At 45.3% G+C, this 26192-nt stretch overlaps 1 protein-coding gene across 1 annotated transcript in view; it reads left to right on the forward strand.

The window, feature by feature from the left end:
* Positions 1-26192, forward strand: part of GNAI2 (G protein subunit alpha i2) — a 194314-nt gene that overhangs the window by 15443 nt on the left and 152679 nt on the right. The gene's annotated exons all lie outside the window — the stretch shown is intronic.

Here is a 26192-nt window from a genome sequence, read left to right on the forward strand (position 1 = left end):
CGTCAGAGGACGGGATTGGAGTTTCTTCTTATGGGGAGGAGGACCCAGAAAATAGTCTGAGGAAGGTGTGGGGCAAAGAACAGCCCCTGATCTCCTTTGTGGCAGCTGGGATCCTCTCTGGGATAGAAGAGTTGGCTGGCACATGCTTCTGTCCAGCTGCATGTTAGGGAGTGGAGCTACTGTTATAACACCACCTAAGATACTGGAACTGATGCGCTGTTCTCTCCCTTTCCAGTTTTGCAGATATTTTTTTTTTTACGTAGTGAAACAGACTAGATGCAAACTGTCAAGTGCAGAGCTGTATAGTCAGTTGTTTGTGTGGCTCTTTTCCACAGCAACTGGGAGAGGAACATTTTTTTAAAAATAGGAAAATATGCTTGTAAATCCACAATAACTGACAGGGGACTTCTGGGGTAAAGTGCAGTACCTGAAACTACTTTTTAAGTCTCTCTCCTTTTTTTTTTTTTTTTTTCCCCCTCCAGTTGACTAAATTTCAAATTAGTGATGTCCCTCTAAGCTTCCTGGCAGCTTCATTCCCCGAGCTACTGAAGCCTCCTTAAACTTCCCACTTAGGATTTTTAATAGATTTTTCTATTTATCCCTCCGCAAAGTATAACTCTTTATTATTGTAAAGCAGCAAGTATATTTTTCCAGGAACAGATTTTAGCACTCAACTAGAAAAATTCTCTGCAGCATTTGCTATTTCCATTAAAACTAGTCCTTTTGGGGTCCCCAAGTAATACAATACCTTTCTCTCTCCCTCCGCAACCCACATGAAGCTCCATCATTTAAAATAAAACATCATATTGAGTTGAGAATAGGAAAATTCCAGCCCAGCTGCTAAAGTTCAGTTACCTCTGGAGTTCTGAGTTGTCTTTGGTCCATTTTGTTTACAGATGACAGTGAACCTAAGTAAGTGGATATTGGCTTTCTCCCAAGTTATTTTTAGATTGTGAAGGGTTTTTTTTGTTGTAGCATCTGGTGAGGCAAGTGATTCTATGTTTGGGTGGGGGAAAAAAGTATTGTGCAGTAATATATTACTTAGATTAATTTCGCATCCACCCTACAATTTTCTGTAGAATTTTGCCTGTTAAAATTATAATTTGCTTCCTTATGTTGTATTGGACTTGATTGTCTGAATGCATGCCAAAATAACTTTTTAAAAAAACAATCCTGTTCTTAGGATGTTATCACTCTGCTAACTTGGCTGAGATGTCGTGTCCTACCAAAAATAAGAATGAACTCTTAGGCAGTTAGTTGCATAACTTTTCGGGGGGAGGTAAAAGTGAGGGATGGGAGAAATTGACATAGTTGCTGAATTAGATGTACAAATAAGCCATCTTCAGTATATGGAGTTTGATCTTATTTTTATATACGATTTTTATACTTGTTAAGAATCTGAAATGTCAGCTATCTTGTTACTTCAGAACATTTTTTGGAATTGTATTCAGTGGCTGCTTTTGTTTGCTGTCTACTTGGACAGTTACAAGCTCTGTGGGTGTGTCTTAAAAAACAGATCCCCCACCAATAATCTCATTGGGTCACAGTAAATGACATGTAACAGCTCCTTCCCAGTGCCTGGATCAAGGGGGCTACAAGTGGGTTGTGTGTGGCTTTTATTTTTGTTTGTAACTGACCTTTTTGGAGGCCCCTCCCCCACCCCTTGTGAACTGGCCTCTTGCAGGAAAAATTTACTGGGGCAGGGCTCAGCAACTTTTTCTTCTGTTTTCGAGGGTTGCATAAAAATAGAGGAAGGGAGGGACCGGCTGCAACTCTCTGAGGCTTCATTTTCCCAGTGCAGTAGGTGGAGCTAGGGTGGTTTTTTTTTTTTTGTGTGTGTTGCTACCCATTTGTGGCATTTCACTTGAGTGACTTTCAGCTATAGTTAACGGACTGTGGTGCCCCCTCCCCTGCTCTGAGCCTCATCAGTAGTAGTAGTAGAGTAAAATGTTTCCAAATTTAGGTGTTTGCCCTGAAGCACCTAAATCCATAGGGAGGCACATAATTGGTCCTAACTCCTCCACCCCTCTCCAGACTGCTGAGCACTCGCAGCTGCCGTATTTTCCACTGGGGCTTGGAAGCCCTCAACTGTTCTGAAAAGCAGGTCACCTACTCTGGTTGCCTAACCTGAGGCCACTGAGGTTTGCAATCTTTGACTGAAGTTTCTTCCTCCCCTCCCACCCAGCCAAGCAACCTAATATACTTGAAATTCTTTTTTAAACATGGATTTTGTTGCACTGTTAAAGGCTTCTTGCCAGGCTCTGAGATCAGAGCCTAAGTGAGGGCTCCAGGCATCCCTCCCATCCTGCTGCCAGTCCCCTCTCAGTAGCTGTTATCAAAGGAGGAAATTCTGAAGCATTGAGGGTTGGTTGATGTACTCCCAACATTATCCAGGATGCTTCTCCAGCTTGCAGCTATGTTGTTGTTTCACTCAGAGTCTGATCCCTGAGAACACAGTGAAGGTTTAACCTGTGCTTTTGTTGTGTGTTGAATCCAGATGTTACAGGGACATCTGTCAGGTCAGATTTAGGGAACCTAACTGAGGAGCCAAAACTAAGCATATATAGAACCTTAAAAAACCAACAGAAATGTTTCCATTAGAAACTTGTGGAAAGTTCTCTCTCCACCCTCCCCTCCCTCCCCCTTGCAATGTTTGTAAGCTAACCTTGGTTGCTTTATGCTGGTGACCCAGGAAGTGAAATTGACAAGAAACTGAGTAGTCTATTTTCCGTGTAGTGAGCTGAGAAAAATGCCTAACTGTCAAAAATACAGCTGGTGAAAAGTAAATGAGAACATACAACATTAATAAGCTGTGGTGTTTGACAATGGTAAACAAACTGCTTTCTTAATGAGATTTTTAACCCTGCAGTGTCACTTTAAAAGTAAGCTTGGTCATGATCAGTGGGGGGTTTTCAACTCTAGGATAAAGGTGGATTTGGAAGAAATGGGAGGCAGCCTAAAAAGACTTTTAGGATTTAGAACCTGAAGGAATCCTTGATATGAAATTCCCAGCAAACTGAGAATAACAACCATTGAGTTTGTTTCTGTGCTTACTTTGCAAGAGTTAGAGCCTCGCTAATGCTTACAGTGGTGCAGGGAGCTGTATGCCTAGCAGGGCTTTGGAATCTAACAATGCAGGAAATGCAGAACTGTGAACTTGGATCTTGGCAAGTGTATCAAAATGAATTAGTAAATGTTAAGTCTAAATAGACCACATTAGGACCTATGTGTTTTGCCATTTTAAAAAAATAAATGGCAGCTGGCTCACTTTTGTTTCCCACTAGAAGCTCAGCTGGAAGAGCTCTGCTCATCATGGACATGTTTTTAAAAATAAAAAGGTGCATCTCTGACGCTCCTGAACCTAAGGACTTGCCTACACTAGAAAGATGGGCCTTTTAAGTATACTGATATAGGCCTGGTCTACACTAGAAAATTAATTTGGCTTAACTATGTCAGTCAGGTGTGAAAAATCCACACCACTAGGTAATCCACCTCCCCAAGAGGCAGTAGTATTCTTCTGTTGATCTAGTGTTGTCTACACAGAGACTTAACAGTAAAATCTTCCCCTAGTATGGGAGCAGTTCCATCACTAGAAAGGTGCTTTCTGCTGGTGTAGCTATTGGGAAGGGGTCTAAGTGCATCCACAACTGGGATTGTCCCAGTATTGGTAAAAAATCACCCCCTAACTGATAGTTACCCAATACAAAATGTGTGTGTGGAGCAGGCCGAAGATGGAATGTGCCACCTTGATGAAAAGTGATATTGTCCCACCCTCACTTGGTAACTTGTACACCCACCTCCACGTAGCTTTAATGTATTAAACAAAGGGTTAAGCTGTCTGGCCCTTCAGGCAGGGTATTTGGGAGATTGGAAGGCCTGGCAGTCTCCTCACTGCTAGGTTGTGATGGGATGTAGTGAGCTTAGCACTTCCTTCTAGTGGGGTCTTTTATAGTTCTCAGGACAGTGTAAAGCTGCCCTCCTCTGGTGAGAAATCCCAGTGGATTGGGAGTGGGGGGACCACTGACAGCCTTCCCCACAATTTTGGGTGTTGTCCGGTGCAGATGGAGTGAGTGTGTGTGTGTGTGTGTGTGTGTTGATGCCTCTCTGTGCCAGCTGAGGTAAATCAGGTCCATTGTGTTTAATTGTTAACCCTGATTTGGAAGAGGATGCATTTGTGTACAAGGGGGAATGTAGAGCAGGCCCAGGCTGCTCATTAGAGAGGAGAATCACCTGTCAAGTGCTCAGTCACTTCCCTCTGTCCGGTACAGTGCTTCTCTAGTGACTCGGTGGTTTACCGCAGCCTGGGCGCTGGAGTGCAGGGCTGGTGACGTTGCCTAACTTCAAGTACCATGTGCAGTTTGTCCTTGGTTCCAGAGTTCCTCCTCTTCTGGCGAATGTTTAAGGTCCTGCACAGGGCAAAACCTGTGCCCGTCTGTCTTCTCCAGCTTCAAGAACATTGTCTTCTGGTGGCTCATCTTGTGATGTCAGCTTGAGAGGGCGGAGCTACTTTGCTTGTGAAAATCCTGGGGAGCCATTGACCTTGCTTTCTGTGAACGGCTAGAACTTTATCTGAGGAATGGCATTTTAAACATTGAATTACTGAATATAAAATTGTGCGCTAACCACACTGTGAACATTCTGTTCTGACTCCAATTTAGCTCTTTTCCTGGGATGTTAAATTCCATTTTTTCCAATGTATGAAAACTGGCCTGCCAATGCCTGTTCTCCAAGATTTCCCTGTGGCGTGGGGAGGGCTGGGTAGACATTGCCATTCTAGAGTCTGTTGTAGTAGACTCAGATGGGGATTTGCTCTCTGTGCTTGGCACAGAGGGGTGGACTCTGGAGCTAGGAGGATATGGGTTCTACTCCTGGCTCTGCTACAGGCTTGCTCCATGTCCTTGTGCCTCTATTTCTCAGTTTGTACAATAGAGATGATGCTAACCCATCTCTAAAATGCTTTGAGATCTATTGAGGAAGAGCTGTTCTTGACAGGAATCTTTTATTCCTTGCATTGAACTCCAGGAGTCCTGCTTGAGAGAGCTCCATGGCTGGGATCTAGCCAGCAGGTCCATCTGAATGCTCTGTACCATGCTCAGTTGCGCTTGGCGGCATTCTCTGGAACCCTTTCATGCTTGTGCTGCCTGGTGTATTAGCTAGATCTCCCATTCTTTAGTTCAGGGGTTTGTATTGGTGACTCCTTTCAAACAGCAAGCCTCCAAGTGCGACTGCCCTTATAAATTAAATACACAATTTTTTATATTAAACACTATTATGCTGGAGGTGAAGTGGAGTTTGGGGGTGAAGGCTGAGAGCTCAAGACCCCCAGTTTGAGAACACCTGCTTTAGTTACACTCCCTGTGGGTTACCCTGAACCCACCTCAGAGCTGCAGCTGAAAAGCACCCAGAGTTTCCAGTGCTGTGATTGTCTGGTGCTGTGATTGAATCATTGTGGCTATGCTAAGCGAGAAGGTGACTAAGCTACCGCCCTAGCAGTGTAATGTCAGCAGCCTCCTCCTTGTTCCCAGAGCTGTGTGTGTCAAGTTTTTTTCATTTGCGCTGTATCCCAGAGCATGCTACAGATGGAGAACTGGGTGCTGACAAACGCTGGCTCCAGTGAGTTTTGGCAGTGGTTCAGTGTAGGGTGATAGTGCTCACGCAGCCTTCAATGTGAGAACACGCTCTGTCCAGCATAAGATGTTGGCTGGGACACTGGGGTTATCCTTGTCTCCTTTGGGGAAAAGCACTGTAACATGCACCAGCAATGATGTCCAGGAAGGATCTCTGGTTTTTTACCTGCTCATCTGATAGCCAGCACTTTTCCTCTGTGAGCTCTGTGGGGCTTGCAGCCATGTACTTTTGGCCTTGAGACAAGAGTCAGAGTTGTAATATGCAACTGTCATTAAATGACCACACTGCCCTACCTTCCTTTCAGGGCACTGGTGGACCTTTATAATGCAACAGAGCTACTGTCATTTAAGTTTAGGCCTTCAGATTAGTAGTGGGTTGAGGGAAGTAGAAGCTAGTCAGGTACCTTTTGAACCGTAAAAATGGAACCTCACCAGCCTGGCTGAATGCTCCTCTCTGACTTCACATCATGTGTGCTTCTTTAGCTCTATCCAGCCATCTAAAGATCTCAAAGCCCTGGATAGGCATAATGAATGTAGATCCTGTCAGAATGCCTGTCCTGAACCGCTGAGTATTGGGGGAGCTTCTCTGGCTACAGTCTTTCTGTGCCATGGAGGTTCTTCAAACCTGCATTCAGTGCTTTGGGGAGGGAACATGCTGCCTTCACTCTTCCAGGGTGTGGTTTGCGAAGCAAAATGGTATCTGTAGAGGGGTCTGTTAAACCATTTACATGGAAAAGAGAGGGGTTGCTAATTAAGGATAATGCATCATTAATGTTGAAAGCTAGGCCCGTCATAAATTGCAACCTGGAAGTGCTCAGTCTCCTGGAGGGGGCTGGGAGAGTTCCCTTGAGTGCATTTCCTCTTGAGGAAAAGTTTGTTCTGCCACAGGGATTGCAAAGGCAGTGTTCCTTAGCAGTAGCCTCCCTCTAGATTCTCTATAGATTCTTCACCTAGGCCTTTATTTCATCCTGAGAAGAGTCATGTGCTAAAGTGTTGAAGCATCAGGGAGCTAATTTCATAACAAGTGAAGAAAATACAGTTTTTCCTGGCTATTCATCAGGCAACACCATCCCAAAGGAAATACTTCTGCCATTGCAAACAGGGTTTATTTCTTTAAAGGTTGAGGCTAGCCTTTTGTTTCCTGATAAACCTCATTTGGTCATTAGCAAACTAGGAGAATTAGTGAGTTATGACACTGCTAGGCTTTTACTGGGGCAATCTAAATGCCAAGACCAGGAAAAGAGACCCTTGCGCATGACTCAGATGAAGACTTAGTAGAACTCTATTGTTGCTGATTCTAATCAGGAGCTAGCATTAATTTGTCTGCATCTGGATTTGGCTGGCAAGTGTTTTTCTGAATTAGAATATATGTCTGCACATTATATGTAGAATCCTCAGATAACAGCTTTTCTTGTGCTTGCTCTGCATTATGAGCAGGAGGATCAATTCTGCTTCATGAGTCCAATTAATCTTCCTCATTAATTCCCCTCCCCCCATTTTTGGTTCAGCTTCTTGTGTGATGAGGCTTCTCTGGAAGGTGGAGTTTCTAGTTAAATTTGTGCTGTTTGTGTTTTCCTGTTGCGTCCATGTTGCACTGGCTGTTGAATCAACATACCTGGTGAGGTTATTTTTCTTCCGTTCACTTTTGTAGCCACTAGGCCAAGCTCCCCTTTACTAGCTCTTGTTAGCTGGGGCTCTAGCTGATTGTGTTTGTTCAGGCATGAGATATGGAAGGGGAAGCATTAGTAACAAGCTGTGCTGTTGTGACAAAGCCTGCTTCCTCCATTTGAGTGAAATGATGGGGGATGGAGTGACTGGTTCATTTCACCTCTTACCACCCAGCTCTTTTAATCTCCTTTGTTTCTGCTTCTTTGTCAAATGGCCACTGAATGTGGAGGATTTTCAGATCAGAGGAGCAGCCTGGTTGGCACATGGGACTGGACTGGGTGCCCTGGGTTCTGTTCCTGGGTCTGTCTGAACTTGCTGTGTGAGGCTTAATGCAGGCACGTTTGCGAGACACTCAAATACTACTGTGACTAATGCCAGTAAATAAGGAACTGTGCGGACGGTACTGCTGGGGTGCATCATGAGGAACAAGGGCTGTGCTGTCAGAGGTGTCCAAGGGTATGCATGGGTTAAAGCACCTGTTTCAGGACAGCTGTAGGGGTTAGTAAGGACCAGCCTCTGACAGGTGTTTAGGTACCTAATTCCCATTGATTTCAGGTGCCTGAATACCTTTGGGGACCTGGGCCCAGGCTAGCAAGCTGAATGCATGTGGCCTTTAGCCCCACAGAAAAATTGGAGTTGGGCAGCACCAATGAGCACTACTGCTCCCAAGAGAAGGAAGCACTCGGTCTGTCCTGTCCATCCCACTATAAGGTGCCCATTACCGTCGTATCTGAGCCGAGTCAAAATGAAGGTTCTTCTGGAAACAAGTAGAACTTGTTTGTGTGTAACTTCTTATTCCCTGTTTGACAGCTGCCTCAGGCTGCCTGTGTGCTCTATCAGGATCCCACCCACAGCAATTTTATGTTCCCTTCCAAATGGAAAGTAATATTTTACCCCAACTGGGAGCCTTGAAATGTCATGAATATGATAAAGGCCATTAGCGGCGACCAGAGGCCAAGCCTGCTGTAAAATCACTGCTTGTGCTTTGAATGTGACAGTGCTGCTCTCATACAAAGCTGTGTTGAGAGTTGAGCCTGCCATGCAAGTCTGAATGGATTCCTTCCATCAGCCAGCTCATTATAATCCTCTCACCAGTGGCTGAATTGGACTACCAGGGCAGTAGGCATTCAGATGCATAGTAATTTTGCACCTTAAACTGAGCTGTTCTTCAGTGCAGCTAGTTCTTTCTTTAACATTTTGTGTAGTTCAGCTGGATACCAACATTCCTTGTAAGTCATTGCACTGAATTTTTACTGCCATGTATCATTTACCAAATCAGTTTCACTTAATTCCTATGATTCAGTCTATTTTTATGTCTCCGATCAATCACCTGCACTTAACGTACAATTCATCCGCTCTGAAAGTGTGATTTGCATCATCGCATCGGAGTTCAGATCTGCTCAGTTGAGAGCAGCCTCTTCTGTAGTGTAGCTTTGCTGACTGTGCCTAAGAGAAGGCACAAGTTCTCTTCCTTTGTGACGTGAACATCAAATTGGTCCCCAAACCCTCCTTGATCTGCTCTAATGATCATCTCTGGGGAGGTCTCTGAACTCCACTCTTCCACTCCACTGCATCTCTGCTATTCAGTGCTATTAGTGATGGAGTGCTATTACAGGAGGGTCAGTGGTGACCTTCTTTTGTACAGAATACAAGCTATCACTGTGTGCTCTACAGTATGAGTGGTGACAAGTGTTAACTTGGAGGAAGGATGGTCCAGTGGTTAGAGCACTAGCCTAGGACTTGGGAGACCTGGGTGCAAGTCCCAGCTCTGTCACACGTTTTCTTTATGACTTTGGCTAGTCACTGCCTCAGTTCCTTATCTGTACAATGGGGATAATGTCATTGCCCTCCCTCTGTGAGAACCAATACATTAAAGATTGTGATGTGCTCAGATACTGCAGTGATGGGGGAGCCTGATAAAGATCTCTAAAAGAAATCAATTGCATGATATACCATAATAACCCTAGAGGTCACCTGGTGTGATGTAAGGTGTGGTTCTGGAGCCAGCCTAATTGTGTTAGTTGTGGTGGCCAACAACAGAATCTAAAATATGTGGCCGAGCTAATCTGCCCACATCAAATGAAATGTTAAGTGTGAGACCCAGGGCCTCCTTTTGTGCCTTGATAAAGTTGATCATTAATTGGTACATGTGTCAGGGTGACATACTGAAATGTACACAAGGCACTGGAGTAGATAATTCTTTGTTTAAAAACTCAACTGATCTTCTGTAGCCAGCATAAATGCAAGCTCTTCAAACTGTAAACCCTACTTGTTGCATATGCTTTATTAGTGGTATTAAGTGCTGAGAAATCTGTAACAGCTGAAACCAAGCATTGGCAAATTGCTGCTAACAGATGCAATTTTAATACCTAATTATGCAGGGTAAATGGAGGCATGATAGAAAGTGCACTGGATTGGTAACACAAAGTACACCCAGTCTACAGATCCCCTTGACTAATTCTGCTGATTACATATTCACCTATTTCTAGCAACTGCCTGAAAATCTCAGTACCAAGCTCATAAAAGTTGGGACAACAGAAACCGTAGCCTTGGTGCATACTTAGCAAAATAGTATGGTCCTGATTTGGGCTTCAGAGCACTGGGTTGACGGTGCTCGTGTGTGATTGGTCTCCCTTCCCCTGCTCCTTTACTACAGGAGGCTGGGAATGTCCTGGTTACTGAATATGCAAAAACCTTTGTTTCCAGCACAGCAGTACAATTTATGTATGCTGAGCCACCAGCAGAACTGCCTTCCCCTTTTGTGTGGCTGTAAGGAGTCTAGGGGCTGGGATTGGCATATGGCATGTTGAGTTTGCTTCCGTGCTTTGTTTGTTCTGTGGGCTTTCTTTGTATGACTTTCCAGTTATTTCCCATGTTGTAAAAGTATATGGTGGAGATGTAATTCAAATCTGCCATTTCTCACCATTAACATGCCATATTCATGGTGGAAGAGAATCTATTACTTGGGGAATGAATTTAGGGGTCTCAACAAACCTCTCCTGCTTTGAAGATGAAGTGCACTGGGCCATGAAGGCCTCATTCGATTACTGCTCCAGAATGCCCCTTTTGGTCAGAAATGTGTCTGACCTATGCAGCTGGTTGATCAGGCACAGCCTGATGTGCTATTAAAACACCTGCTCATGTACTTGGGCTGCTCAGAAGCCACAAAATGATTTTAATACAGGGCAGACTCTTCTGTTCTGAATTTAAACCAAACACATTGATTGGTTGGTTTCACTTATGCAGCCCTGACCCCATGACTTTTGGAGCCATATTAGCATTTGCCAGTGATGTCTTTTCGGGCTTCGTCATCCGTTGAAGCAGGGAGCCCTTTAGCCTTGCATTTTTTGAGGCTGTCTTTAACATGTAGCTAAGGCTGGCAGGGGGAATCTGATTCTCAGTGAGTTGGCCCTGAGTCACTTTGGTGTGAGTATCTGACCTTGTAGCAACAGAACTGCAGGCAGTATACCCTTTTTTTCTCGAGATCTTGGAAATGGGTTGCTGCATCCATCCTGTCTGCTGAAAGCTCTGTTTAGGAAGGTCTAACTCTTATGACCCTTTACACTAGAGGTTTCCAATAAATATGGATGGAATGACAATAATTGGAATATTTTGGCGGAACATTAAAGTGGTGCCATTAACAATAGTCTCCTAAAAGATGGCGCCTTATTAGCAGGCACTGAAATTATACCTTTGAAGGACTGAGTGTTGGATGGCTCAGCTAATGCGGGAGAGAGCCTTTCGCCTCAAGGCTGCTGGTTCAAATTCTGTCCCAGTTGGTAACGACCAAAATTTGTTCCTATGGGAAGGCTGTTAGCTGGCCTCTGTGAAGTGAGATGATGGTCTCTGTCCGGTTCCAGGTGTCCAAGTCTCAATTTGTCTTTTGTGTAGTTGCTGTTGCAGATATTTGTTTGTAGTGGCTAGAGACCTCACAAAAGAAAGGCCTGCCCTCACGAGCTTACAGTCAAGGCTGACTGAGGGTGGGAGGGAAAGTGACTGGGCCGGTATAGCATAGCACGTCAGTGGCAGAGCCATGGAAGAACACAAGTCTTCCGATTGCCAGTCTGATTCCCACTGGACCACATTTCCCCCCCTCTCTTTCTGCTCTGAAGACCTAAGTCTTCTGCTTATAGGGCCTCCCTTGTCATGGATTACACATCTCGCTTGGATTTCCCTGTGGGGTCAATCAATAAGGAAAACGAAGATGGAGAGAAGCCTTTTATTTAAAGGTTTCAGAGTAGCAGCCGTGTTAGTCTGTATCCGCAAAAAGAACAGGAGTACTTGTGGCACCTTAGAGACTAACAAATTTATTAGAGCATAAGCTTTCATGGGCTACAGCCCACTTCTTCGGATGCATATAGAATGGAACATATATTGAGTGTGTGTGTGTGTGTATATATATATATATATATATATACACACATACATACAGAGAGCATAAACAGGTGGGAGTTGTCTTAACAACTCTGAGAGGCCAATTAATTAAGAGAAAAAAAACTTTTGAAGTGATAATCAAGCTAGCCCAGTACAGACAGTGTGATAAGAAGTGTGAGAGTACTTACAAGGGGAGATAGAGTCAACGTTTGTAATGGCTCAGCCATTCCCAGTCCTTATTCAAACCGGAGTTGATTGTGTCTAGTTTGCATATCAATTCTAGCTCTGCAGTCTCTCGTTGGAGTCTGTTTTTGAAGTTTTTCTGTTGTAATATAGCCACCCGCAGGTCTGTCACTGAATGACCAGACAGGTTAAAGTGTTCTCCCACTGGTTTTTGAGTATTTTGATTCCTGATGTCAGATTTGTGTCCATTAATTCTTTTGCGTAGAGACTGTCCGGTTTGGCCAACGCACATGGCAGAGGGGCATTGCTGGCACATGATGGCATATATCACATTGGTAGATGTGCAGGTAGTGGCTGTAGTCCACGAAAGCTTATGCTCTAATAAATTTGTTAGTCTCTAAGGTGCCACAAGTACTCCTGTTCTTCTTTTATTTAAAGGTGACCTGTAAAAGGGTAAATAGGTGTGTGCTCTCTTGCTGCTTTAGGGTGTATGAAGGTGTTGGAAAACCGAGAAGAATGGTACAGTTGCATTTAGGCTAAAACTTTTGTTATTCAGAAGTGTGAAAAAACATCCCCTGGAGCGCCAAAAGTGCCAAATACAGTGCTTTGTTGCAGGGAGCCATGCTCCTGGCGATAAAGCTACTACCGCTTGTTGGGGTGGCTTTTTTTTTTTTAATCGCTGGGAGAGCTCTCCCCTGACGATAAATGTGTCTACTCTGTCCACGTCACAGCGTGGCCGCAGCAGTGCTGTAACGTGGGTCGTTTAGATATACCCTTAGATTCAGGCTGTTGGAGGTTTATGGTCCTGGGGGTGGTAACTGCAGGGGTCCTGGGTGAAGCAAGGTGTCACTTTCTGCCCCAGGAAGAGCCAGTTCAGAGCACTGCCACCTCAAATATTAAATCATGAGTCAGGTGCCAAAAGATCATCAGATTGACGCAATTGCATATTTGGGGTTTTTTACTTGCTTTCTAGGTTCTGAGCCCTCAGAGCACACTCAGGTCCTTTTCTCCAAGCACCAGCTGGGAGTCTTTTTCAGTGCAAGCTGAGAGTCTCAAGTAATTACCTGGCTCCTGGAACTGGGGCTTTAAAACACCAAATGCTGCAAGACTTGTGATGAAATTACAGGAGTTGGCAACATGGAATCTAGCTGCCTCTGCTAGTGATTGCTGCTGCATAGGAGGAGATGAGGAAATAGAAGCTTCCCTTATGAGCCAGCACTGTTAGAAGAGAATACTTACCCAGTATGACTTTTCCATATAACCTCTCACTAAGTTGCCACAGGGAGATTGCGCAAATGGAAGGGGCGGTGGCTCATAATTGCAAGTTGGTTGGGGAGCTGTGGTTGAGATAAGCTCTCTGAAACCTTGCTTGCCATTAGAAAGGGTTTGGTTGTATAGCCCTATCGGCAAACCTTCCCAGTAGGGACATAGCTCATACCAGCAAGAGTGCTTAGGGTCTAGTAGAGCACTGGACTGGGACTCAGGAGATCTGGGTTCTATTCCTGGATTTGCCACTTATCACGATTGAACTTGGGCAACTTACTTCAGCTCCCCATGCCTCAGTTTCCCCATCTTCAAAATGGGGATGATACTTGCCTCTTTGTAAAGTGCTTTGAGATTAAAAGTGCTAGGTAAGAGTTGGGGGTAGGATGTTGTTATACTGGCAAAGGCACTTTTTTGCTGGTATAATTGCATCTACACTTTGGGATGTACACTTTTTGCATCCCTCACTCCCATTCAGCAGGCCAGGTTTTGCTGCTCTATTAATACTTTACCAACCACAGTTTTTCATGTAGACCAGACACTATGGACCCATGTTTGAGGACCCACCTGGGCTGGAGTTTAGTGCAGCTCTTTCAGGATAGTCTTGGATCATTACTTTGCAAGTTCAAAATTGTTCCCTTCCTGTGTGATACTTGCTTCCCGTTGCTGTTTTTAAAAGAGACAAAGGAAGAGATGAACAAAAATACCTTGAACTGGGGGAGGAAGCACTCGGCATCTGTGCGATAAACAATGATCTGGCTGAGTTGGGTTTTCTTTTAGCGGTAATTTATAGACTTCCTTTTTTGGGGGGGGGGGGAAAGCAGAATTTTTCTTCTCTTCAAAACTCGTTCCTAGAATTGGGCATATGCAATGCTCCTAAAACAGTGCTAATTTGTGCCCCTACTCTGCCTGATTGGGACTCCCCCAAACAGTCTGTCGTGCAGGTTACTCCTGTCAGGACTACAAGTGACCTGAATGGATGAGACTGCCCAGTGACTTCAGTGGATGAGGGACTCTGGGTTAAAACAAATGAGTCTGGCTTTAGATTTCCCAGCCACACTTCAGAGTGCCTGTCAGCAGGTCAGTGTCTGCTTCTGTTGGAAGTGAGCTAGAACCGAGGTGAGCTCTGCAGCAATTCAGGGCTCCATGGAAGCCAAAGCCTGGATTTGGTCCTCTGCACTCTCAATGCAGAGAGAGCAGTGCCGGCTTTAGGAAGTGCGGGGTCCAATTCGAACGTTTTCGGCGGGGCCCTGGCAGAGGTGACTTTAAAAAAAAAAAAAAGCCTTTCATTTCTTCCATGTATTTACTTTCTATAACTATATAAATAATAAAATTTGTATATTCTGTACATTGCATCATATATGCTGTTGATCGGATATTAATGAGCTCCTTTTCACACGTGTGGGTCCCTGCCACTCCCTGGGGGTAGTGTGCACATGTGTGGGTCCCAGGTGCTCCCTGCCCCACTCATTGAAGCAGGGGTGCAGGGTTACTGCCCTGGGAACTGCAGGGCTCCAGTGGACATAGGGCTGACTGGAGGTAGGGGCTGGCTGCAGGCAGGGCAAGGGGTGCGGGGCTGGCTGGCTTCAGGCAGGGCCGCGGGAGGGTGCGGCATGGGTTGGCTGGAGACAGAGCAGGGGGTGCAGGGCTGGTGCAGGCAGCGGTGTGTGTGGGGCTGGCTGGCTTCGGGCAGGGCCTGAGGGGGCTGCGGCAGGGGTGCAGGGCTGGCTGCAGGCAGGGCATGGGGGCGGGGCTGGTGCGGGCAGGCGCTGGCTGCGGGCAGGTGGTGCAGGGCTGGCTGGAGACGGGCTGGCTGCGGGCAGGGCAGGGGGTGCGGGGCTGGTGCGGGCAGAGGGTGCAGCAGAGGCAGCTGGAGGCCCCCACCCTTTAAATAGCCCCTGGAGCCCCCCCCGCTATCCCAGGGCTCTGGGGGTTATTTAAGGGGCCCGCGGCTCCCCTGCTTCTACCGCCCTGGCCCTTTAAATAGCCGAGGCTATTTAAAGGACTGGGGCGGCAGTGGCAGCTGGAGCCCCGGACTTTTTAAATAGCCCCCAGAACCTTGCAGCCCTACCCCAGGGCTCCAGCAGTGGGGCTCTGGTGGCAATTTAAAGGGCCTGGGGCTCCAGCCCCTGCTGGGAGCCCCAGGCCCTTTAAATTGCCCCCTGGGGAAGCCGGGCCACCCCAGTACAGCGCACTGGCTCTTGCCAGTACGCCCTACCAGGGTTTGGGCGCGGGGCCCTCTTAGGCACAGGGCCTGATTCAGGGTGAATCAGTTGAATCGGCCTAAAGCCGGCCCTGAGAGAGAGAGAGAGAGAGAGTACAAAATATTCAGCTCTCAGAATTCACCTTGATGTTGAAAGGACTTCATAGACAATCCCAGAAGGCCGGTGTCACCTTTCCCAGGGCAGCTGCAGCCCAAGGTTCCCCCATGCTGCCCTGCCAGTGTGGACAAACCGTCCCTGGGGGCAACAGGGGAGTTCAGTCTCCATGGCTGAGTCTCTATGGGCTCTCTGCTGAGAGCGCCCGCGAGATGACTAAAGATGGGAGAGAGGCTTCCGTTCCTAGTGGGCAGGTGTCTGCTTTATACACACATTCAGGGCCGTCCTTACCCATACGCAAAGTACGCAGCTGCGTAGGGCACCAGGAAATTTTGGGGCACCAAATTTCCTGGTGCCCTGCACAGCTGCATGCTGCTCCAGCCCCTGCTCCGGCTCTTCCCCAGGGCCCCTGTCCCGCCCCTTCCCCACTCCCCTGAGCTCTGCAGCCGGGCCGGGCCCGCACTCACCAGTGGTGAAGTGCAGACCTGGCCCCAAGCTGTGCCGCCGGTGAGTGCTGGAGGGTGGTTCGCCACTGCTCCCCACCTCCCCCCCAAGCCAGCCCCAGTAAAGTACAGTAGGCCTGCAGAGGCCACCTGGGGACAGCCCCAGACGTGCTGCTGGTGAGTGCTGGGGGGTGGTTCCCCCCCAAGCCAGCCCTGCCCCTGCCCCGTGGAGGCCTAGGGTCCCACACCCCTCCCCCTGGAGGGGAGAGCAGGGGCTGCGTAGAGCCCCAGAATAGCTAGGGACTGCCCTGCACATATGCAGTCATTTCACAGAAGCAGCCTCACAGCCATCTGATCTAGGGCTTGAGCCATCTGTCAGCAGTGGAAATAAAAGGGTTAGTGCGTGGGGATGTTGCCCCTGAAATCCAGGCAGGGTATTTTGAGCTGCTGGGCTTTGTGTCTACAACAGTGCAGTTGAATAACAGTTTGCATCAAATCCAAGGACATGAGTTGTGGCCCTTAATTGTGCCCTTTTGACTCCCTGTGGCGGCACCTGATCTGCACACATCCATGTGCAAAATCCCAGCCATGCTCAATCCTTTCCCATTTAATCAGAATCTAAGCCTGCGCTCTTGAAGTGAGAGACTCCAGTTCCCGAGACAAGCCCATCAGTGTTCTAGTGCTTTCATGCATCTGTTACTTCCTTCTCCCTGCTGCTACTGGGACTGTATCTTTCAGCTTTAATGGACTATGCTTGATTGAACGGAACCAGTCTCTTTCTGGGGGCATGTCACGTCCTGTGCTGCAGGAGTGAGGAGGTTGAACTGAGACAGCTTCTCTTCCTTTTTCAAGCAGCAGCGCTGTTATTTCAGTTCTGGAATTATGAAAAAAGGCAACGACTGACCTTTTAATTAACACCGCCCCCCCCCCCCCCCCCCCGCTTAAAGTCCTGATTGCGTCCCTCACTCCCACTTAGCAGGTCAGTAAACACACGGCCTCTCAAGCTGTTTCTCTGAGATAGAAATATCTTGGGAAATTAATTCTTGTCTCCTCTCTGCCAAGCATGTCTGGTGTCTGCTCACTTAAAGGAAGGCATGTACCATTCTTCCTTACAGTAAAGTACAGTAGGATGGAGTGCAACACTGGATGGGAATCATGCCAAGGGGTGTGCCATGGTGGGTGAGGAACTCCATATCAGCCACTGAGTCGTGCTTGTCCCCCGGGGAAGGGCTCCTGCTTCCTGAGGTGATGAGTAGGTAGGCTTGATGCGATGAGGCTGCCAGTTACTTCTAATTACACTGGTGGCTTCTCCTAATTTAATCCATTGGCAGCAGCAGGATGACTGCAGCTTTGTCTGCAGCGCTGTGAAATCAGTGCCTCTTCCGTTAGCGTGCTGCCCAGTGCTCAGCACCACAGCAAGGGCCTTGGGCGTGCTGAAGTGTAGGCACCATGGGGCTCGTGGTCTGCACTCTGACCAGCTCTGTTCTCTCTGTGGCAAGCAGACGAGGGGAGAGACTAACCTGTGGTACAGAAGTGAGTGGATTTAAATTGACAAGAGGAGTCTGTTGTTTGATGCTTGTTTCATTTGTGCATCCTGGTCTAGTACAAGGCTTGAGAAAATCCTGGCTGCTTCTCTGGGGTGGAGGGTGGGGACAGGGCCTGCTTTTCTACATCTCTCTTGCAAGGCATGGTCTCTCTTTCTCTACCCCCCCCCCCTTTATTCTTTGGGTTTCCTCAGCTCTGTGAATAGCCCCAGTACCTCCTATGGCTGCTGTTCTGCACTTCCCCAAGCAGCAGCAGCAGCCACAGAGTGAAGTTGACCTGATTCTTGTCAGTTTCACTGCTTCTATTCAGAATCTTGTGGGCAGCCATGAAATTGACATGAATCATGTCAACTTCCCTTATCTGTGTGGGAGAAGGTGCTAGAAACATTTATTGAAATGAGTGCTTATGTGTCCAGCAGCTCTTGGATTTGCTTAAATAAGGTTGTAGGAGCCAAAGATCCCCAGCAATATTCCCAAGTCAAAAGTTAACTGAAATAGGCTTTTATGATCACAGTTTTGGTGCCGTGCCCTAGATCTGTGCTTGGAGTCCAGGAAACTAACCTTAATTTCTCTCTTGCTTTGTGTGCACACACGTGAGGCAGATCATGCTAAAAAGTACCCTACAAAGTTACTTTTTGAAACCTGGTGGCCACCTCTATTTTTGGGGTGTCCTAATTCAAGAAACCCTTCTTCATCTCACTTCAGATTTTATAGAAAAACTCTGTCTCAGCATCCAGGTCTAGGATGCTAATTTGAGGCCAATCTGACTTTAATTTTAGATCTGGAATTCCAAATCAGGGTTGTTATGGAAACCTAGGTGGAAACCTTAACTATAAAGTGGCTGCTGTCTGTAATATTTCACTCCAAGGTGCCTAACCCATTTGCTTTAAAAACGTGTATCTGCTTTCATATCAGTAGATTTTGCACGTAACGTTAGTTTGTGGTAGCACCTCAAGACTTCCAAACAGGGATCAGGGCCTGGCAAGCAGTGGTGGGTTCCAAGTTACAGTAAAGATAGGAGTGTTTATATATGTAAGTCATCTCGGTGGTGATGAGTCTCAGAGATGGTCACCAGCTGAGCCAGATGCTTGTGATTTTTAGGCCTTGCGGCAGATTTAGGTTTCAATGGTAGAAAGATCTGAATCCTGATATAACCCAGACTTCACTGACAGTTGTGGTTTGTATTTCTCTTCCTCGCCCCCCCCCACCCCCCATTAGCAAAGCATGTTTTCTATCGGTGGCATAGGGCTATCCACAGTGAATCGCTGAGTATCATTCGTAGGGAGTTAAGTAATGTTTCCGCAGAGGATGCAAAAACTATAGTACAATTAGTCAGCTTTTCAATCCACTGGCTGAAGCAGAGTTTGGTGTTCCCATTTCAAGTGGTTTCAGAGTAGCAGCCGTGTTAGTCTGTATCCGCAAAAAGAAGAACAGGAGTACTTGTGGCACTTTAGAGACTAACAAATTTATTAGAGCATAAGCTTTCGTGGACTACAGCCCACTTCTTGCATTTCAAGTGGGTGACCCAATAAATATTGAACAACAAAATTGGAGTCTACAGAGCATTTGAATAGATTTTCATCTTTATGCTATTTAGTATCAGTAATGTATTAATTTTGTTACCATAGCTTCTAGGAGCCCCAGTCATGGAGCAGCACCATTGTGCGAGGTCCTACACAAACTCAGAACAAAGGGTGTCCCTTCCCAGAGAGCTTACAATCTAAGTCATTATTTTGGCTTATTTTGTTTTACCTACTTTTTGCTTGGGGGTGGATTTCAGAATGGGGTGGTGGTAGTGGAAATCTCATTAGTTCCTCCCGCCCCAACTCACTGCCTGTCTCTCAAGCATACTGGGACAGCTGATTAGCTTGTAGGAGTGAGCAATCCAATTGGAAGTTAGGACAGAAGCTGTGGTGCAACATATTATATATTATCCCCTTTTCCAGTAGGGAAAAAGCATTTCTGGGAGGGTGTAGCTTCTCATGGCAGTAAAGAGAAGCATTTGGGATTGACTTGGTTAGTCCTCCTTTTCTAGAGAGTTATGTGACAGCTATGTTTGTGCCTGGGTCCTCCATTGACTGCTTAAAACTTCCTTTATTTAAAGGACCTGATGTTTGCATGTTGCATAATAGCTTGTGGCTCTGCTGAGTGTCTCAGTTGAGACAGATGTTTGAAGCATGTATACAATAAAATCATATGGTGCATATGCTGTAAAACAGGGAACTTGTGCACTTAAACATTCTCCTCATCAAAATAACCCCAACTTGCTGTGAATAATAATTTGGCAAACATAAAGCATGATACAGTTGGTTTCTAAAGATAGTGGGATGATTCACTGCAAGCTTCCTGGAGAGACCGCAAAGAATGCGGGCAGCGCCTGCTTTTCTACTCCTTCGTTTTAGCTAGAAGGTCAATAAATGACAGATCTGGCTAGTGGGGCAGCTGGCTGTGTCCTGATGATGCCCCATCCTGGTATTCTGCCCATTTCTCGAACAATCTTCATACAGGCTTTAGAGAAGGTTTCTGGTCACTGTCCTGCTTACTGATTAAATCCAGATGAATTAGATACTCTCCAGATGGATACAGAATGCTGCAGTGTATCAGTTCAAGAACAAAAAACCTTGGCTGTCTGAGCCTGAGTGGTATTCAGCTTGTGACAGATATGAATAGCAAAATCTAGGAACAGAATTTAAGAACAACGAGCAGTGCCTTCATTTCCTGTGGTGGGAGGGAGGAGCCTCTGGGGCTAAGTCATTCAGAGTGTTGCCTGAGTTACATTTCCTATCATTCTGAGCTTAGGTTGAAGGTGGAGTTTACAGCTGTTGGGCGTGGGGGTGGGGGAGGGACAAAGATTTGCTGGTTTTATATGGAAAGTTACTGTGAAAAGTTTAGCACTGATGTCAGCACAGCATTGGCACTAGTTCATTTCACTCTGATTTCTAGTAGGCATCAGAGGGTGTATGTGCATGCCACTGCAAGCACACAGGAGCAGTGGAGAAACTGCTGCAGCTTCTCCCAAGCCCTTACATTGACCTGCTTTAATAAAAAATGTGTATAATTACTCCTCCCCTTCAGAAAAGGAATGGTAAAAGCTCTAACCCATATGTTTGCTTTGCTGGAGATTGTATATGCAGTGGGAGAACCATCAGCCTCTCCCCCCCGCCCCCCCCCCCCCCAAAAAAAAACACCCAAAAAACTCCTATATGTTGGGCAAAAGGGGTCTAGTGGCATAAAGAGCACTAAGGGTCTTTGGTTTGCCCAGGAAGGATTCTCTCAGCACAGGCACTGTGGAAGACTGCCATAAGCCTGCCTTCTGAGACTCTCCATGGCATAGGGACTGGGACAAGGCCCAGCACCCACTGCTGCAAAGATTCCATGCAGCACTGCCATAGTTTAGATCAGTCCCTGGAGCAGCCCAGGATCAGGAGGGCCCAAAGGTGGCTTAAAGCTGCTGTAGCCCCATCCATCGGACTCCCAGTTCTGTGCTGTATCTCCAGGAAGTGCAGTGCAGAATCTCCTCTAGTGAGCCCCAGTCTGAGCACCTTAGTCAAACACTTGTAATCAGTGGGAGATCTGCTGGAGCAGGGATCTTAAGGATTTGGCTCAGTAGAACTGGGTTAATAGACGCACTTCTGTGACCTGAGAAGTGTAATGGAATGTCCTTAATACCAGCCGTTGAGGGTTTCATGTAGCAAATCTCTGAGGATGCATATATAAGGAAGAATCTCCATAAATTATTTCTCTTGCTAATTTTTTCTGGGTGCCTTTCCATCCCTGGACTCTGATTACAATTAAGGAGAATTCCTTCAATCCTTGGGCAGTAATATTGTGCCCTCAGAGGATAAAAGGATAAGATTAACTTAAAAAAAAATCACACTTCTTTGACAGGGCTCTGTCTGTGTCTAGCAAGAAACACCGAAATTACTGCATGCATGAGTTTCATAAATTGTTTCAAAGGCAAGCTCTCAACTTGCTCCCTAGTAAATTCATCACCTGTTCCAGGTAACTTGATGCACTGCCAGAGGTATGTGAGGCTTATGCCTTTCGAGATCCACCCACAAGCAAAATGTGGGTGAGAGAAAACTAAGAATCTCACTGATTTTTTTTCTTATTTTTACACTATTAAAATGCTCCAGAACTTTTTTGTGCAATTTATTACTGAAAGATTTCTCTCCCCTCTTTCCCCCCATTTTCAGTGTGTTTATTTTGTGCTTTTGCAGGCATTTGCAATGTAGAGTCAGTTTCAGTGCCCCCTCCTCACTCAGTCAGTGAGTTTCCTCATATTCTTTGTGTGAGTCTTTCCTTCAGCAACAAGGAAGAGAAAAAGTATTTCTTGAGTTGGAAAACTTGACTGTAAAGTCATTAAAAAATTGTCAGACCTTGAGGGCAGTTTTACTGCCTGAAACTAACTGAACTCAGTTCTTGAAGTTGATTAATTTCAAGTTAGTTAATTGTCTCTTTTAAAAATCCTTCCTCAAATCCTTTGCAGACTGTGCTGTGGTTAAATGAACTTTCTGGGTAGCGTGGGCAGAAAGATACAGGAAGACTGTTTCCTTGGAGGACACTAGTTAGCTTAAAGCACCCAGTCCTTATTGCAGATCAGTTATCCATTGCACTGTCTACCTTAAAATTGATGCAGGAATAGTTCACATATCCAGACAGATTTGGGCAGATCAACATGCAGATGTTTCTCTGTGCTTTATTTGCATCAGATTGCATGTATCTGAATTTGTGCATGGAGACTCTTAAAAGTTAACATTCAGGCAAGTAAGTTTTCAGCATGGATTGCCCTTGGTCTTTAATTCTATTTCAGTTGTACATGGAATTGAAAAAATCCACATCCATCTACCCCTGTTATTCAGCATGGGGTCTCAGAGGCATCCCAATAAAGCAGTTTTTAAAAGCTTATTAAATATATTGCAGGAAGTCTGTTCTCAGCCATTTGTCTATTAAATGACTTGAGTTAGTAAAATTTCTGATGAACTGTAACTTTTAACCCAGGCCAATAGAGCTTGACTTTTCTGAATCAAAGATTCAGTTTGGGACTTTACAAATGAATTACCATCATCTACTTTATAAAAAAAACAAACAGAAAAAAAACCTTTCTCTTCAGTGACCATGTCATGTGGCCCAGTCTCTGGGCTGGAGGGCACAAATGCATAACAATTCTGAGGAAAAGGTTTCCCAGTGCAGCTTATGGGGTTACAAAGATGATGCATTCTTGGGTACCTGTAAGTAGCTCAGAGCTTTTCAGATTGGTGTCCTCACGATGGTTTTGCTTTTTTTTTTTATTTCCTTGCTGCTGTGACCCTCCCCAAACATCTTTGAAACCCAAAGCAGGAGTCACTAGTTGAGAGTCAAGGCTCTGAACCATCAAGGTACTTTCCAGCTGTTATCTGACTCTAGAGACTTGCAAAATCTAGTTCTCATATAAGCCTTACAGAAATTCTTTGAAAACAAACAGACAGGTGGAGAAAGAGCAATAGGCAGGACATTTGCATTGCCATTTTAAACTTATTCTTCTGGATTTAGTAGGAATGACTGAAAACTGGGACAAAATAACCATTGGTTACCCAACAGCCTCGCACTAAGAAAACATAAGGCATTACCCTGCTGGATCAGACCTGTGATCCAGCTAGTGCATTATCTTGTCTCTGACACTGACCAATACTAGCTGCTTCAGAGGATGGTACAAGAAGCCCCACAGTAAGCAGCTGTGGGATAATCAGCTCCCAGGGAAAATTCCCTTCTAACCCCCAATAATTATGTCCTAAAGCAGCAGGATTGTTGTTCCTTCCTGCAGGCCTGTGACTTGAACAATACTAGGCTTACTCTCTATTTTACTGCTTCCTGATGTACAAAGGTTGCCTGAAAGGTATGTGGGTTCCCACTCCAAACTTTTTCTTTTTTGCCAGTTTGTTTCCATTAGGAATTGTTGGCTGCCCTGGAAGACTGTATGGTGGGTGTAAAAACCTGTGAAAATATACCCTCACGAGATTCAAGAGACAAAGGCTGTGCAGTTAAGAAGGAAGAGATCTTTTTTTAGACTGTTAAAAACTTTGCAGGCCACCTGTAAGAATTGTTTTGTTACTTAGATTCTTGCCACAGATCCTTCATATGGTGCAGCAGAGAGTTAGCCTTGGTAAACAATAACCCATTTGCAGTGTCTACATATCAATTCCACCTCCCTCTACCCAAAGGTTTATTGAATCACTGAAATCTTGGGGCTACCAGAGGTCACCTTGTCATAAAGGAGGTTTAGTACAGTTGAGAGCATCACTTGACTGCGTGGTTTCAATAATGCGTATGACCAGAATATGCAATTCCTGCCTGTAAGATTATGGCAGGGGTATGTTACCCCGCCAGTCAATATTTGAGAACAAGGAACCTTGTGTGCTGCATTATAAAGACAACTGAGTTGCCGTGCTTTATTGCTGTTCCAGAGGGAGTATGTAGTAAAATAACAAAAGCCTTTTTAATTTCCTGTTTGGGGTTTTTAAAGGCTTTTCCTCCTCCCCCCTCCTTATCTCCCCCCCCCCCCCAACTGAATTTATTGCTGATGATGACGGCAGCAGCACTGGTTAGCTTCCCTTCAACATGTCTCAACCCTGACCTATGTAGGAAGTCCCTATGTATGTCGGGGAGTTATTCATGGCCCATTCAGTCCTTGGCTTCTCAACAAGGCTGCTGTTTGTAAGGTAGTTCCTCTAACATGGAAATCTTTTAGATAGTGACTAGACGGAGACTAGCAACTTGCTTCCTGTGGACCATTGCCTTCAGTCGGTGCTGATTAGAATGGATGATATAAAGTTTCTGGATTTGTTAACCACTCAATCACCCAGCCCTTAGACCTTATACAGGATTGTGGTAGAACTGAGCAGCCTCTCCTGGTAGCTACTACAGTGAAGGAATGGTTTGGTATTGAAGTCTCTGCCTAACTCAGGGCAGGTTCTAATCTGACTACAATGGTGGGCAGGTTTTAAATTCAAAGGAATTATCTTTGTGATGTGTTCTAGTGGAAACCTGACTACTACAAAGAAATGCATGCTTTCTTTGGAGACCCTTCATCTAGCTGGGGATAATACAGCTGCTTGATTTATACAAGAAAGCATTCAAGAGAAATCTTGACTACTTCTGATTCTGTGCAGAGGATGTGAACTAGATGGTGTCACCCTTCAAGAGGATTTTGAATGCTGCTTTTAAATGGGTGACAGAGATGGTAGCTTGTCATGGCTTTCATTTTGAAGATGACAGCATCTGCCCACAAGTCTGATTTGAGAGGAGGTGAGAGAAGTATGGGGAACCTTGCCTGCCAATCAGTTTCTCTTAGTCATTTTAGAAACACAGAATTCTGTTGAAAGGCTGCCAACTCTGTATGGAAATCAGATGGCCACTTGTGAAAACATTCCTTTTTTAAATGCAATTATTTTTAAAAGTAATTTTCCATTTATTGTTTCTACAAAGGGCAGTCCAAAGGAATGTTTATTTTGCATGTTGTTCCCCCCAGTGCAGTAGCTATCTTCCTAAGGCGGGGCTTGAAAAATCCAGTTGGCATGCTGGGAACTTTCCCATGGCAAATGAAGAGCCCTAACAAAGCTTTGTTTCTGCAGGAATTAATTGAGTTGGGGGGAAAAAGGGTTTGTAGCCATCGTGGTTGTGAAGAGAATCGTCCAAATATAAACCAAAACAGTGTGTTCTTCCTGAGTTTGCAAGCAGGCAACTCCAGGGCTTTTCCTGCTGCTGCTCAAGCTTTCCCCAGCGGCAATAGAGTGAAATTGAGACCACACTAGTCAGTTTCACTCTGCTTGGACAGTCAGGTCTCTGGCTGGGTAATCCTGTTGTTCTATTCTCCCCAACCCCCTATTTTTTGGGTCTACCGGGTTTCTGGTATGTTTTTGAAACCCTGGTCCTAAGGGGTAAGTGGGTATTATGTTACTGAGCTCCTGTGGACGGATACACAGGTTGTTTTTTAAATGTGTACTTTTTGGTATTTCCTAAATATACAGGAAGTAAAGTTGTCAATAAATCAATATACAGTAATAAATAATTACATCTACTCTGTTCAGTAAACAGTAGTCAATAAGCTGCAGTTGAGCTAAGAATTCATTATGGGAAAAATATCTGTCTGATTGCTAAAACAATATAATATTCTGTCAAGAATTTTCCTGTCCAGGGATTTCCAAACTGATCTGTGGGGAACTGGCTGGGCACATGGTGCTGGCTCTCGTTGTTTCCAGTTGCTTAATCTCCTAAAAAGACCCTACTTTTCCCTATATAAGCAATTGCTCTGTTGACATAGGGATGGATATCCAATCACCAGTGGAACTGAAGGTGGTCCATGAGACACTCTCTTGTCTGTTCATCTTCCAGTCACCTAGAGGTGGTACTAAATCTCCTGTCGAGTGCTTTGCTATTCATTGGCATGAAATATATAACAGGGCCTTAATTCTCCCAGGGTCTGGTCAAATATTTCCTCCAAATCTTATGTTTTTAAACCAGCTGTATCTAATAAAACCAAATAATTAATCCCAGATTGTCCTAGTACTCCAAACTTCATGATGGACATAAACCCTGCTTCCATATAGCATTCTGTAGCTATTTCTGATCTAGAATGAAAAGTTCTGCTCAGGTGATATTTATAATATGCTGAAAATTTAAGAGTAATTTTATGCTGTGCATTAAGACACGGTCCTAAGTCATTGGCAGATTAAATTCCAGTCCTTTTCCAGAGCAATTCAAATCTAAAGATTTATGTCTAAGAAATAAAGGAAA

This window comes from Malaclemys terrapin, chromosome 7, assembly GCF_027887155.1.
Source record: "Malaclemys terrapin pileata isolate rMalTer1 chromosome 7, rMalTer1.hap1, whole genome shotgun sequence".
NCBI lineage: Eukaryota > Metazoa > Chordata > Testudines > Emydidae > Malaclemys > Malaclemys terrapin.